The 15,000-nt window shown below is 37.3% G+C and overlaps 1 protein-coding gene across 3 annotated transcripts in view; it reads right to left on the bottom strand.

Moving 5' to 3' along the window:
• Positions 1–15,000, bottom strand: part of LOC135215392 (lachesin-like) — a 503,680-nt gene that overhangs the window by 189,086 nt on the left and 299,594 nt on the right. The window lies entirely within an intron of this gene.

Here is a 15,000-nt window from a genome sequence, read left to right as displayed (position 1 = left end):
CAAAACAAAACAAAATTACAACACAAGAACATGATTCACAGGTAATAACACGTGTTCTCAAAATAATTTGGACAATTTAGGTAAAACAACATCAATTCGTGACACATTACAATCTGATCGACATCTCAAGAAATAAAGAAAAAATAAAACAACTGGTATGATTCTGAATCCTAGACAAAGACGTGGGTTGGCATTTACAGACTCTGTTCACTGACCCCTTTCATTTACTTCGCAATAGCATTTCCTAATGACATGGGCTCGGGAGCTTGGTCGTGTGCTCTCGGCCTGGCGCCCACCTGCGCTCCTGTGTGTTTCACTGGCTCGTCTCCCAGGTACCCGGCCAACCTCGGATATGGGATACTGGGTGTTTCTCGCTTTGTGCTTCTAGTACAATTAAGTGGAATAAGCCGGTATTTCGATTAATTTCTTTCACATGATATGTTCCCAACAGGCAGGTTTTATCCACCATCCCATCCGTGGGTGGCAGCATGTGTACGCATCCACGAACACAATAATACTTGTATTACCCTGGCCCCTCAGAGAGTGGTCTCACCACATTTAATGCCCACGATAGAATTTAACAAGTACCACTCCGAGTGCTCTGATAAGGGACTTTTCTATGCCTGTATGCCAGGAATAAGGATATACATAAAAAAAATGGATGGCTCTTTCAATAAAAAAAAACTACTTAACAGGTTGCTCTTCCATCGTAACACACACAACAGTTACTTACAACTCTAGTCATGTCTCTACGCATGCCAACCCAAAAGAAGTGCTCACGGGCTCTTCTAAGAGATTTTCTTATGCCTACATGTCCAGCATAAGGGCTAACATGAATCATGTGTATGGCTTTCTCTACTAAGGCTCGAGGATGAACGACTTGGGCTCGGATATCAGCGGCCCTTTTTCATATTTACTTAACAAGACGTCTTCCACAATGAAAAACACGTCTTTTGACAAAATTCGGGAACTCGTTGCTCTCACCTTGCACAAGCCTTGATCTGGCACACTCGCACACTCCAGTCACAAAAATCAACCACACTTTCATTCTCTGGGCATTTATTCTGGAATCCCCTGGACGGAGTTCCACCTGCATTCAACCATCTACTGTCTCAGCCACTCCCATTCACCTGAGAGTACTTGCGAGATTCCTGTTTTCTGCACGTTGTGCTTACGTTTGATTGACTGTCATTGTTCGGTACGGTTGCAACGTTGCTGGCACCAATGCCTGCAGTGCCTGTGCCACCAACATCACAAGGTTTCTGTTGTCGTTCTTCCTTGCGCCTTGCGGCACGAGTTGTTACTCTTATGATGTTCCTGGAGAGAGCATCCGCCACCCTATTACTTTTCCCTGGAATATATTCAATCTTTACAATGTCAAACTCTAAAATTCGCTCAATCCATCAAGCTTGGCGATTTGTAATCTCGCTCTTCTTCAGCAGATACGTTAATGGTTGATGATCTGGGAAAATCTTTATTTTGTGTCCTAGTATAAAATAACGTTGTTTCTCCAGCAACCATAAGACCGCCAATGTCTTTCGATTGAAGGTACTATAATTTTTCTCTGCCCCTTTTAATGCGCGTGATGCAAAACAAACTGGTCTTTCATTACGTTCATCGTTAATCTGGGAGATTACTCCTATCGCAATATCACTTGCGTCTGTGGTCACTAGAAAAGGACGATTGAACCTCGGATAAGCCGAGTTCGTCGCTCATTACAGCATCTTTTAATTTCTGAAAAGCTTCTTCTTCTTTCTCACACCATTGGAAATCAGGTTTTAATGCATCTAACGGTCTCGCTATCTGTCCAAAGTTCCTAATGAACTTCCGATAGTAACCTGCAAGTCCGAGGAAGCTGGCTACATCCTTTGCATGATTTGTCGTGAGAACCTTAATTACTATAACTCTACTTCGGTCTGGAAAACTTACATTTTCTAAATTTACTTTTATCTCATGATGCCTTAATGCTTCCAAAACTTGTATCAGGTTACCTTTATGCTCCTCTACAGTAGCACCAACTACAATGATATCGTCTAAATATACAAAAACTCCAATGCTAATTATAGAGGCTAAAACGGACATCATTGCTCGTGGAAAATGAGTAGGAGCATTCTTTAATCCAAAGGGAAGGAAATTATATTCATAAAGCTGATTATTCGCTATAAAGGTCGTTTTCTCTTTACTCTCATTATCAAGGGGTATTTGATGGTAGCCCGACTTAAGATCCAATATGGTGAAAAATTTACTCTCCCTTACTTTAAGCAAAAGCTCTTCGATCGAGGGCAATAGATAGGCATTGTCCTTGGTAATGGCATTCAATCGTCTATAATCAACACACAGCCTGAGAGAGCCATCTTTTTTCTTAACTAAAACGATCGGAGAAGCCCAGGGAGACTCACTTTCCCAAATGATACCCTGCTCCAGCATCTGTTTTATCTTTTCCCCAAGTACTTGTTCATGACAGGCAGGTGTTCTGTAAGGCTTACTTCGGATAGGGGGATAATCTGTTTCTATTTTAAAAAGTACCTTATCTATTCTCCCTGGAGACTCTTCTCCTATCGCCATCGTGTCTTGATATTCCCTTACTATATCTCCTACGCAACTGCGGTAATTCAAAGGTGTTGCTTTAACAGCTGTTTGCAATAATTTTCTAAGGCTGGGTTCGCCGCGACCTTGACACTGTGTAGTCAAGGCCGACACTGCATTATCGGCTTCTACAAGGGAACACACTTCCAAATCACATAGAGACTTGTTACTTAATTCTAATCTACTACTAACATTTAAAAAAGGGACATTTGCCTTGCCATCAACGATGGTAGCGACACCAGGCAACATAAAGTCTGCCCACTTTCTATGGGGATTTATATACACCAACGTTCCTTCTTGTAGTATCCTTGCTGGGACGAGGGGAAGGGAGTAGAGATAGGTGGGTGGGATCACCTCCCCCACCTCAGGGATAGCGAGCACTGCTCCCATATCCCCTGTGGCGGCCAGGTCAATTCAGACAACTTCTTTTGTTTCCCCCAGTACGGAAATCCGTTGGTACAGTCCCCCTCCTACAGGCATCGCCACTCCCACTCCTCCCCCTACACCAAGGAGAACCACTTGGTGCTCGCTCACGAACCCGATTCCCAGTATAATGGGAACGCCAGATTTGTGAGTGGTAGGCACCACATAGAATTTGTGAGTCAACACTCATCCACCGAGGGAGATGGCTTGTTGCACTGTTCTCTGCAACACGATGGTATGCCCACTGGCACTGTGCAATGTTAGACACCCTTTTGATGCCAAAATGGCGCCCTTCACTAAATGTTCCTCGATCAAAGAGACACATGTCCCACTGTCTAATAGTGCGTTGTGGTTTTCCGAGTCTATTCCCACTTCTAGAATAGGTACAGCTCCATCTCCACTCTTGTGAGAGGGAAGGGCGGAGGGAGACGGCCATCCAGCCTCCCCTACAGAAGCAGTCACCCTGGGGCCAGCAGGAGCACCACGGGGCGGGGGTAGGTCCCCACCTACTTGCTGGCTGGAGGTGGCACTGCTCTGACCCAGCCCTCTGTCATTCCTCCGGTCGCTAGATGCCACTGGCCCTTGGAGTGCCGGAGGGGCCCCCGTGATTTGGTGCGGCACCGTTTTTTGTACACTGGCTGACCAGGTGATCCAATGCCCCGCACCCATAACATCCCCACTGACCGAAGGAGGGGCATTGGGCGTGCAAGTGACCCCTTGTCCCACACTGGCAGGAGAGCCCCCTGGTCATATCCACGCTACCCCTTCCCGTTGTTACCCTCCGTCGCTTGGCACTGGGGTTATCTCTGGAGCTGGATGGGGCGGGTAGAGCGCGCTTTCCTGGTGCGGAAGGTTCGGCGGCGGCGACGATGGGTGGGGTATAGGACAGTGTCATCCCCTCCCCTTTACGAGGCACTTCTTAACCCAACGCTATTTGTGCCTGGGGAATCAACATCTTCAAGGACTCCATGCGTCCCGACAGGAACGCAGCTACGGAGTTGGGGAGAGTCCTTATCAGCATCCATCGACAGAAGTTCTCTCTTTTCTCCTCCGACCATTCTGTCTCCGGTGCCAAACTGTCATACTGCCTCGAAATCCGGGTGACAAAATTGGCGATGGTCTCCCCCACCTGGATTTCCGGATAATAGCGCGCCCACATTTCTCTTCTTTCATCTACGTCCAGGGCGAAAGTCTGAAAAAGGAAGCTTTTGTACGCTTCCCAACTCATCGCATCACACCTCAGAGACATAATTTCTTGGGCCGCGGCCCCAATCATCTTCGCGGTGGCCTGCGCATTCCTCTGAGCGTCGGTCCAGCCCGCGGTAGCATTTTCCAAGCTTTCAACGAAGGCTTCAAACGACAAGAAGCCCTCCTTGGATCTGGAATTGTCGAACTCGGGAATGGGCAATATCAGGACGGAAAGTTTCGTCACTACACTGGCAGGCGCTACAACAGCCGGTGCCGGAGGTGGCATTGCAACCTCCGTCTGAGTGGGAATGAGCATTCCATTCCCACTGTTATGGTTTCCCGCGGACGTAGTACTATTTAGTTCGCTATTGCGGCTTGGAACTTCCGACAATACGGCATCATTCGCGTCACTCACGTTCGTCCGGTTCTCGCCCCCACACTGCCTCCATTCCATGAACGCTTTAAAAAGTGCATATTGCTCGTCTATTTCGTGATTTACCTCACTCCTTACCGGGCTAATTTCTACCGCTCTAGCGTCTCTTGCGCCCTTGTCATTGCTGTCAGACATGTGGGCCCTCGTGCTTCGTGTATTATACACCATTATATCTCACTGTTTTTCACTTTCACGGTTAATTTTCAAGTTGGCACAACCACAATGATCCACAGTAGGCTAACGATTGATCAATTAGCGTATTGTACTGTATTACGACACACACTATAGCAACCCACACCTGACACCAAAATTATGACCCTGACCTGGGTCGCGTGGGTCTCTTAAGTTACTGTGGATCATGCAGAAATCAAATGCTCAGTGATTAATATAACACCGGTCTTATATTCTAAAGAATTACACAAGGGCCCGAGTGAAATTGAACTTAATATCTATAGTACTGGCAGGATTGAGACCGAGCGAGGAAAATCGGCAGAGGGCAACGAGGGGGGAACTGCACGTCAACCCATTTGCTTGAACTACGGCTAACTGCTTCCGTCAAGGGGAAACCTTGGCGTTCTCTTCCTTTCCTCTACCCCCCACAACCGCTGATATTTTCTTTCTAGGATTTGATTGGCTCCAGCACCTCTCCTTAGGTCTACTGACCAATGGGTGCCAATATAAGGGACGCTAAAAACCAACAAACTTTTTGGGGGATGTTGGGGGGAGGAGACGCTCTTCTCAACCTGAGAGAAACTAACCATTGACATACCTATGGCGTCCTGAGGGAAGTTCAGGATTTTTTGGGAGTTCTTTATAAGCCCTCTAGAATGGTTTATATATATAAATATATATATATATATATATATATATATATATATATATATATATATATATATATATATATATATATATTGTAACAGACATGAATTATATGTCTGTGTTAACTATGTATTATTTCTTCAGAAATACCTTACTTGGTCTCTAAGTAACAAGGTTGTGCCATCTAAAATAAAATTCTATGTCTAAATATATATTTGTGTGGCAGGATTTCCTGCCGGTGGGCAATAGAGTTAACACACACACACACACACTACACACACACACACTCACACACACACACACACACACACACATATATACCTTACTTGGTCTCTAAGTAACAAGGTTGTGCCATCTAAAATAAAATTCTATGTCTAAATATATATTTGTGTGGCAGGATTTCATGCCGGTGGGCAATAGAGTTAACACACACACACACACACACACACACACACACACACACAGCACACACAGTATATATATATATATATATATATATATATATCTATATCCCGAAAAATTTGGTATGTGATGAATATATAAACAAAGGTAACAGCCACATGGGAAAATGAAACAGTGGAAATGCTAACCGATCTTTCGACTCAAGGGTGATTTACTTAGCAGACTGACATACATGAGAAACATGAGTGTGCAAGGAAGGTCGTATAAATGACAGATAAGGATTATAAAGGAAATAAGTACCTAGAATCCAACTCACCTGCAGAATTAGTAACCTTCCCAAACAACAAAAGATTTAGTACAAAACTCCAGATAGTGCGTAAATCCTGCCACACTAAAAAAAATTCCTTCTTGTCTACTTTCAAAATATTGTTACAGCATTCACTATTGTATTATTCAATAGGTTCATCGGTAGAGCATTGCAATCAACCGTATTTATTTGTAAAATGCATATATCAAGAGGAATACATATATCATTTTAAAAAGGTGACGGAGCTGATTCTGACTTCTGCACTCACTAAAGTTGAAAATATCATCGGGCTTATATTTGGAGTCCTACAAAAATAAGGCTCAGTCAGCAACAAGGTTAGAAATCTTAATATACTAACATCTAAGGATCCTCTGAACATTGTATAAACCTGTTTAAACTTGGCAGGAATTCCTGCTGCTGGGTATTAATGGGTTAAACCCTTTGTTTTAAGAAATCTAAAGAGAAACACCCAATTTTGTAAGGAAAATCAGAGACCACTCACGTCGGTGTACAGAACCCACATTTCCCCACTCCCTAGTCATTAAAGATTGGTCACACAGATTTTCCCACTTAACGATCCTCTCATTGTCACACCTTTTCCGAATCTATGTGCTGACGTCTTAAATTTCTATTCCAGGCAAACAATCAGCAGTTTGTAGAAACACCGGTGCCTAAATGTGACAAACAAAGGACAAGGATGAAGAGAGTCCAATAAAAGACGGCGACAGCTGCTGCTCTGAGAGTACTCTAACTGAAGTCAGGTCACTGCACAGACCAGGGTTTATGGTCGGCGCCTTCGTGCCAGTCTTTATTCTTGTGCCGGGTCAAAGCATCTTTCCCCAAAGTCCTTAAACTCAGTCTGGCACTACTTCAAGTCTCTAATCGTCCAAAGGACAAAGGTACAGTGGATTTGGAATTAATTTCAACACACAATTCTCTGACTTATTTCCGTCTGTTCTCATATCTTTCAGAGAATAAGTGAAGTGGAAAAATATCTGTGATTCGCAACCATAAATGTTCATTCATTTTGCTATTTTGTAAGTGTTAGGTGACCTATCCTCTATGCCTTAAGCAAGTCCCAGTCACATTAATCACGTTGTAAGTCGAGCATTACAGTGCATCCTTAATTTGCAGAATAGGAGACTGTGGAAGTTGTGTACATCACCTGTATTGACCCTTGCTAAGGTGTCCATACTGTCATCAGTTTCAATTCCCGGGATAGATGATTGAAGAGCTGCTGTTATCTAATATTATATGATTTATGATAGTGACATCAATCATTTTGTGCAATCATTTCTTTTCCCTTAGAGGGATTAACATTCTTTCGTTTTGCATAGTGGCACTATTTGGTTTGTGAGCTAATGTAACCTTAGTGCCATGGAGCTAGTAATTTCAGCTCCTGTGTGTATATCTCCTGCTTTATGTAATAATAACCTAATTAAGTATATATATAATATATATATATATATATAGTATATATATATATATATATGATATATATATATATAGATATATATATATATTATATATATATATATAGATATATATATATCTATATATATATAGATCTATATATATATATATATATATATATATATATATATTAATAAAAAATATATATTATATATATTATTTATATATATATATAATATTTATTATATTTATATAATATGTATGTATAATATAAGTATGTTATATATATATATAGATAGGATATATAGATTATATATATATATATATATGTATATATATATATATCTTATATAAATATATATATTATATATATATATTATATAATTTAGATATATATATATATATATATATGTATATATATATATATAATATCTATATATCATGGATATATATATATATATAATAGTATAATCTATCTATATAGATATATATATATATATATATATATATATATATATATATATATATATATAGATATATATATATATACATATATACTAGTGTATATCGCAAGAGTACTTTTACTAGATTGGGAAATAATTTTTGCAGTTCGTGTTTTTACGGCTTTAAAGCTAACTCTGTCATTACGTTGGTACACAGAGCATTTAAATATACGTCTGACTAGTCTACTTTCCATAATGAAATTGAGTACCTGCTGAAATTTTTTTACAGCTAACTCCTACCCAAAGCAATTTGTTCTTAATATTATTAATAAATGGTTTCTAATTACGTATCTCCATCCCCTGCTAGTTTCAACGTACCTAAACTTAATATGTACCCATCAATTCCCTTTATCCACACAGATAAACTACGCTTGAATATAAAAAACATTATAGAAAAAGAATTAAGTTTCCTAAGACTAACCCTAATCCCTGTAAATCCAAAAAAGATAGGTAGCCTCTTCAATTACAAGGATAAGCTTCAAGATTTTATGTTGTCCAATGTAATCTATAAATATGAATGCCCAAGATGCCTTGGTACTTATATTGGCTCAACACGGAGATTGTTGCAAGTCCGTTATTATAGTCACATGGGACTCAGCTATAGGACGGGATCCAGGATATTGAATCCCGAACTTTCGAGTATTCGAACACATACCTCAAAACCCAAGATTCCTATGGAAAAAACACATTTTTCTATCCTTACCTCAACAACCCAAGCATCCTTTCTAACAACACTTGAGTCACTTTACATCAAACACCTATCACCTAATTCAAACAATTACGTGTAGTTCGGTCGGTCCTCACGTTTCTAGTCATTCTGCTCTTCTTCTCTGAACTGATAGGTAGTCTTCTAATACTTATAAACTACTGTCAATAATTCATATTTTTGGATTGTACCTTTTACTTTATTTTACTGTTTTTTAAAAAGAATAAATTTTTATTCCAGACCGATGCTGTGCTAATGTCTTGGGGCACGAAACGTCTCTTTAATAAATTGATCATGTGAGCTGTTGTCTTGCTGGAACCCCTGTTGGAATGTATAGCTGTCTGCCCGCTGTCATTGTATATATAAATATCTATATATATGTAGATATATATATAGATATATATATATATATATATATATATATATATATATATATATATATATATATATCTATATCTAATAAAAGGAGCCCATAAAAACACCAAAATGTAGAGAGAAAAGTACTATATTTCAGAGACTGCTGTCTCTCTCTTCAGGTATATGAATGAGAAAAGTTTACAGAAAAGGTGGTATTTATACCAAGAGATTCGTCCACAAGTAAGCCAATTTAGGTCACCCCCGCTGATAATCTTCCTTTAATCTTATTAAGCGTTGGTTGAATGAACACTGCTGCGACGATGTCCGATGTCCAATTCCCTTTTGAGATGTTCATTACCTGCTTCTCTTTTATTAAGGCCGATTCCATCATTTGACTCTTGTACCGGCAGTTGCTGCTATAAATTACACGTGACATATTCCAGTTTATTCTGTGGTTATGTTCATTTATATGGTTGAAAATAACCGAGTTCTGTTGTCCATACCTAACTGACCGTTTGTGTTGTATTAATCTCTGGGGAAGTGATTTACCTGTAAATCCGATGTAAGATTGGTCACAGTCCTGGCATGGGATCTCATATACCCCAGAGTCTTTGGGCGATGTCTTTTGTTGGACGTTAATCAGGGATTTGGCTAAGGTATTTGGGTAGGTAAATGCAAAAGGGTTGGATTTCCAAGGGATTTCCCTGCATTTACCTACCCGGATCTCATTTACCTAAATACCTTAGCCAAATCCCTGATTAACGTCCAACAAAAGACATCGCCCAAAGACTCTGGGGTATATGAGATCCCATGCCAGGACTGTGACCAATCTTACATCGGATTTACAGGTAAATCACTTCCCCAGAGATTAATACAACACAAACGGTCAGTTAGGTATGGACAACAGAACTCGGTTATGTTTTCAACCATATAAATGAACATAACCACAGAATAAACTGGAATATGTCACGTGTAATTTATAGCAGCAACTGCCGGTACAAGAGTCAAATGATGGAATCGGCCTTAATAAAAGAGAAGCAGGTAATGAACATCTCAAAAGGGAATTGGACATCGGACATCGTCGACGCAGTGTTCATTCAACCAACGCTTAAGAAGATTAAAGGAAGATTATCAGCGGGGGTGACCTAAATTGGCTTACTTGTGGACGAATCTCTTGGTATAAATACCACCTTTTCTGTAAACTTTTCTCATTCATATACCTGAAGAGAGAGACAGCAGTCCTCTGAAATATAGTACTTTTCTCTCTACATTTTGGTGTTTTTATGGGCTCCTTTTATTAGATGGAATTCTGTTGTTACAGAACACTTTTACCAGTCATATCTATATATAGTAGATATATATATTATATATATATATATATATATATATATATATATATATATATATATAGATATATATATAATATATAATATATATATATATATATATATATATGTATATACTATATATATATATATATATATATATATATATATATATATATATATATATAGTAGATATATATATATATATATATATATAATATATATATATATATATATATGTAGATATATATATATATGTATATATATATATATATATATATATATATATATACTATATATATATATATATATATATATATATATATATATATATATATATATATATACACTAAGTAATTATGGAGGCCGGGAGGAACGCCAGGAACTTTGATATTTTGGCTATATTTATTTCGAATTTTTGCAATACATAATTGCATCCTACAATAGATATAAATAAAACAATCTTTAAAAACTTTAAAAAAATATAAAATTATAAATAATAGTTATCTATAAGTCAGCTTAAAGGGAACCATACTTAAAACACACAATAAGTTACGTTAAAACAGTGCAAGTTACATTTTAAAAACTTACTATAAAATTGATCAATCTACAAATAAGCAAGGTTCATTGACAAAGTTTTATTTAAGAAAAAAATGAATAACTACAGGATAGAGTAGCTAACCTACCAGAGCAAATCTAGAGGTAAAACTGAAAGCGAAAAAGAAAAGTGAACAACAACAAACATTAAGAACAACAACAAAGTGAAGATTAAAATCAAAATTGAACAGCTGAGGACTGCGTATTTAAAACAGGAATAAGTTATTTTATTTACAACGTCTCTAAAATAAATACTAGGTGTTTTGAGTTGTTGACCTGTCCAATTATAGAGATCTTTGTATTCGATGCTAGTTTCACGTTTCAAAGAATGCTTTCTCATATTAGATGCATGTGGGTTGGACAGGCGACATCCCGTTCTGTGGCCAACACCCTTTGTGAATCGACTGTAGCTTAATCTGGACAAGTATATTTATGATGACGTCTACATTAGACGTCATCAAAGGGCAGAATCGTCATTTATTCAGAAAAGTGAGTCAATTGTAAGAGGATTTTTCGGAATCAAATTTACATCAAGGGCATTAAAGTATTCATTAACTACTTCAGTAAAGCTTGCACGGAAGTTGTTAGAGCTTATGCAAGGAAAAGATGCATTGAATTATTTCTTTGGAACATTAAAATACAAAGGACTGTGAGAACCTTCAACTGAGTCATTTCTGTATGACCTTATTAATGATCTTAGTAAGGAAACAGTTCTCATTAAAACATTTGTAAAGGAAAGTCGTTTCGTTGTGAGATAGTTGCTAGTCTGAAGTGAGTAATAATGCCCAATGGATAAGGGTATGAACAGAATTTAAAGTTATAAAACAAAAACTATGAAAATTGGAGCCCAGACTCGTAAATATTTTCTTCATCTAGATAGTGTTGTTATACCTGTTATTTTCCTAGATACCAAAACGCCTAAACATGGAAAACGGCACTCTTGCTCCTTTTCGTTAGTAAACGTTATATTAGGGTGGCGCGAGTTAGCAAATTCAAGGAAAGAATCAGAGTGAAACTCACGCCGGATAGATAATAGAAAATCATCGAGCATGGATTTTTCCAGGGAGAGCATGAAGGTAATAACGAGTATTGGGCCATGAGTGGAACCCATAGCCATCCCTTCTACTTGCTTATACAATTTCCCATTGAAAACAAGAGCCGTGTCCAGCCCGGCCAATTCTAAAAAAGGTTTTAAAAGAAACACGACTGAAATGATAAAACTTAGATTCGTAATCAGAAATAACTTATTTAAAATGGCATTAATTGTTTCCTCAACGGGTACGTTAGTGAATACGATCTCAAGCATCAAGGCTGGCCATAGATAAGCCTGGGTCTTGAGGTAAATTTTAAATTTGTTAGAGCTTGGCAGAGCATATTTGTTCTTAGTGAGAGCTTCCAATAATGGAACAAGATAATTTAGCTCATTTGTAATTAGGAGTTTTGTATGATACCAAGACGGGCCGAAGGGAAACACTGGGCTTATGAATTTTTGGAAGCCCGTAAAATATACCATAGGAAGACTCAGTGCAAAATAGCTCTTCGTTCAGTAGGGTACGAAGAAATATATCTATCTTATCCTCAATCTTGAAGATATTCTGGTAATCGGGAGTACCAATCTTCTGAAATTTAGTATGATCATTTAAAATCTCCTAAATCACGTTTACTATCGAAAAGAACCAGGAGTGCCGTTTGCCATTTTTAAACGTTTTGGTATCTAGGGAAAATAAGTTTTAACACCACAATTACAGGTCTGGCCTCCAATTTTATAACTTTAAGTTAATTTCTGTTCATACCGTTATCCGTCAGGCACTATTACTCATTTCAGACTGGCGACTTTTTCACAACGAAATGACTTTCTGCAAATATTTTAATGATCATTCATACGGTCATACAGAAATTACTCAGTAAAAAGTTCTCTAACACCCCTTTGTATTTTAATGTTCCAAAAGAAAAATTTCACGAATCTTTTCCTTACATAAGCTCTGTCAACTTCCGTGCAATCTTTACTAAATTAATCAATGAACATTTTAATTCCCTTAATGTAAATTTGATTCCAGAGAATCCCCTTATAATCGGCTCCTTTTTTCAGAGCAAAAGACCGACTGTGCCCTTTGATGACGTTTAATGTGGTTTATAATAATACTTGTCCCTGATGTAATATGGGAAATTATGTGGGATCCACAGTCTTCTTGGGGTGAGTCGATTCTCATACGGGAGTTAGTCACAGAGTGTTAAGTGTGTCTGTATTTAAGTATATTGTCTGGTTTTCACTGTTTTGTTTCTAAGTGCATCTGTGTTTGGCTGGGTTGTCTGTTCTTAACAATTCTATCTTTTTGTGTTCTGTTTTTATCAATTTTCTTTTCCCGTTGTCTAAAATAGTCTTGTATATAGCTCTTTTAATTAATCTATATTAATATATTGTATTTATAGTTGTAGATATCCCTGATGAATGATTATTAATCATGAAACGTTGGAATAAATGGTTAATTTCTCATCTGCTTCAGTATTCTTGCCCTTGATCCTGATGTGAATGTGATGTGCGCTGAGTTCGTCTTTGCTACCTATATATATATAGGGGTACAATCCACTATGATATAAAATCTAAAATCCTTCTGTAGTTTTATAAAATACATATTTTTTGTAATGCATATCAAAGCTTTCGACCATCAGCTGTGGTCTTGTTCACAGATGATGGTTGAAAGACTTAATTTGCTGTACAAGAAATATATATTTTATAAAATTACAAAAGGATTTTACATCATTGTGGATTGTATCCCCATTTACTTAGAGGTACGACATAGTACCCAGCTTCTGTATATATACATACATATAATGATTATAATCAATTTAGCACGTGATTCATTTATCACACATACCTATATATATATATATATATATATATATATATATATATATATATATATATATATATATATATGTACATATATATATATATATATATATATATATATATATATATATATATATATATATATATATATATATATATATATATATATATATATATATATATATATATATATATATATATATATATATATATATATATATATATATATATATATATATATATATATATACATATATATATTATCATCACTAATCACTAGATGAAACCTATTCATATGAAACAAGCCTACAGGGGATATTGACTTGAAATTCAAGCTTCCGAAGAATATAGAATTCATTAGGACCTCTGGAGCTGGGAAGTCCGACAGTAAGTCACATCTACTATACATTGGTGCTGGTGTTCAGCGAATCTGGTTGCTCTCAGCATATACAGGTTATCGATTGTGAGTGTGAGTGATCTCCGTTGAAATACAATTGAAATACAACTTTCGAAAAAGTGACAAACAAGACACTATCTGTTGATGGTCCATGTCATAATTTGGAGACAAACCTACAACCACATACAACTCCATCTAAAAGAGACAAATGTCTGGTAGAAGTAGACATCCACATCTGAGAACAGTATTCTAGTAAAGGAAAGTAGAAATATCATAAAATGGGTTACATTCTTTTTATTACTGAGGCCTTATGAAAAACACCTAACATTCGTGTGGCATTTGCTGAAACTTTCATTAGATGTTTCTCAAAAGTTAGGTGTGATTAAAAAACTGCGCATAGAATAGTTAAAGTTGCAGACGTTTTTAGCAAAGCTCCATCCACCTAGGGTGGGAAATCTGTATGAGATCTGTTAATCAATAGTGTTTTCGGTTTAGTGGAGTTAAGCCTCATACCCCACTGACTACACCATTATTCCCTGATCCGGTCCATGTCCTAATTAAAGCTGAAAGTAGCTTCATTTCTTATAAGTGGAGACTTTACAACACCCACAAGTGTTGCATCATCGGCATGATGCAATCTTGTTTTCCAGGCCAACAACCATACCACTTGAATATACTAAAAATAACAGTGGA

The sequence above is a fragment of the Macrobrachium nipponense genome, chromosome 5 (assembly GCF_015104395.2).
Source record: "Macrobrachium nipponense isolate FS-2020 chromosome 5, ASM1510439v2, whole genome shotgun sequence".
In the NCBI taxonomy this organism is placed as follows: Eukaryota; Metazoa; Arthropoda; class Malacostraca; order Decapoda; family Palaemonidae; genus Macrobrachium; species Macrobrachium nipponense.
The sequence above is the reverse complement of the archived record's forward strand: the minus strand, read 5'-3'. Positions and strand labels throughout refer to the sequence as shown.